Source organism: Mustela erminea, chromosome 8 (assembly GCF_009829155.1).
Source record: "Mustela erminea isolate mMusErm1 chromosome 8, mMusErm1.Pri, whole genome shotgun sequence".
Lineage (NCBI taxonomy): Eukaryota > Metazoa > Chordata > Mammalia > Carnivora > Mustelidae > Mustela > Mustela erminea.
The window spans coordinates 65931954-65933926 of record NC_045621.1 but is presented as its reverse complement, the minus strand read 5'-3'; the positions used below and the strand labels follow the sequence as shown (position 1 = coordinate 65933926).

The window sequence follows — 1973 nt, the reverse complement described above, 5'->3', positions numbered from 1 at the left end:
GTCGGGCTTCTGGAGGCAGTCTCCCCCTCTCAATGGGGCCCTGTGATTAAGATCTCTTCTCTCCTCTTTTTCTCTTGCTTGGCACGGGAAAAGTGTTCTTATAATAGTTGCTGTTCGGAGACTAGTTGTGTCTTCCTAAAGTGACTCCCCACATATCACTTACCAGTGTCAAGGGAGGTTAAAAAAAAACCAGCAAGCAGACAATGGAGAAATTATACGACACCTTGACTGGATGGTCCAGATTACCATCTGCATGGGACAGATGACATGGTGTGGCTCCAGATGTGGAGGACAGGACACACCTCATCTGGGCAGAATTCTGGCTGTGATTACATAACCAATGTAACCATGAGGAAATACCAAACACAGAAGGAGGAACACGGCATAAAACAAAATGGCACCCAGTACTCACTTTGGCAGCAGATGGACGAACGCTGGAACAATACTGGAAAGATTAGCATTGCCCCGCACAAAGAAGATACACAAATTTGTGAAGAAAAAAAAAATGGTGTGGGGGAGACAGGGGATTGACATCGTAAAAACCAGATTAAAGGAGACTAAAAAGATATGACAGCCAAATGTGAGACCTGACCCTGGACCGGGGAAGTGCTATCAAGGGCACTGACAGGTCAACTAACAACACTGACTTGTGGAGGGTAGATCAGAAAAAGCGCTTCGCCAGGCTCTATGGTTATGTAATAAGATACCTGTAGCCCTAGAAGACACACACTGAAATATTTAGGAGTGAAGGGCCATGAAGCATGGAACTTACTTCAACATTGTTCTGAGAAGAATTACATTTTACATACATACATATATATCTGTACAGCTAGAGAGACAAATAAATACAGGTGTATATTCTATATATATGACATTTTCCTCTGAATGGTTTCTATAAATGCACACATATATGGAGTGAGGGAGAAATATGCAAAAATAAAGTAAGTGGAGGAAAACGAAGACAATATAGGTGCTCCTATAGTATTTTTATCTTTGTTGCTTTTTTATAAGTTTGAAATTGTTCCCAGACATAAAATTCAAAAATATGGCTACAGGTTTTCGGTTCCCCTCTGTTCACTGAACCTTCGGAACTTGGGCAGACGACATGAGGCCACATTGTGAAGCCTCCCAGGCGCATCAGTCCTCACGAGCTGGGACCGGTTTTGAACTTACCTATAATTCGGAGGCAAGTGTTCTATGATGACAACCACTCTGGGCCTCCATGCAGGGAAAGGCATCCAGATGGACTGAGGAAGACACAAGCCCATCCTGGGTCTGGTTTGGAAAACAAATAAATTGGCCATCATTACTAAATAATCAACAAATGCAAATTTAAATTCCATTGTTTGAGCAAAAAGCAGAGATGCAGCACAGAAGTTTGAGTGTGGCGTGGGGGATTGCGTAGACCTGGATCTAAATCCCGATTCCCAGGACAAGTGACTGCCCCTGAGTCTCAGTTTCCTTCTCTGTGGAGGCACGGTGTGCGAAGCTTGGTCAAGAAGCTCAGCCAGGCAGTACGTATCAGGTGCTCCGGGGGAGGGCATGAAGTGCAGGCATGGTAAGAGCTCTGCAACCATGAGTATTCTGATCACAAAGATGGTATCTGCTCTCCAACTCGGTGATGTTGCGGGACGCGTTCTCACCTTTATAAAGGCTCTGGTGAGCTAAAAGGCAGGGACATCCAGGGGGTGCAATTTGGGAGACATCGCTGCTGTGGGGGAAGAAAGGTTCCTTGGTGGGAGAAAGCCTCACCAAGAAAGCCACCTAAACAAGACCTCATTTGCTCTAAGGAGCTTCCCCCAACTGAAGCCGTGGTCTACTCAGGCCTTCCTCCACTGTTCACTGTTGAATAAGGACACACACACACACACACACACACACACACACACCCCCTTTAGTGGATCAAAGGGCTGTGCATACAGGACAATTTTACCAGAAAGGCCAAATCTCTACTGTAGGAATTATCAATCCCT

At 45.3% G+C, this 1973-nt stretch overlaps 1 non-coding gene across 1 annotated transcript; it reads left to right on the top strand.

Annotated features, from left to right (window-relative positions):
• The first annotated feature begins 408 nt into the window (after nucleotides 1-408).
• Nucleotides 409-510, top strand: LOC116597998. Its single transcript, XR_004288908.1, has one exon. It is a non-coding gene; the product is annotated as a U6 spliceosomal RNA (small nuclear RNA).
• Nucleotides 511-1973: the final 1463 nt, after the last annotated feature.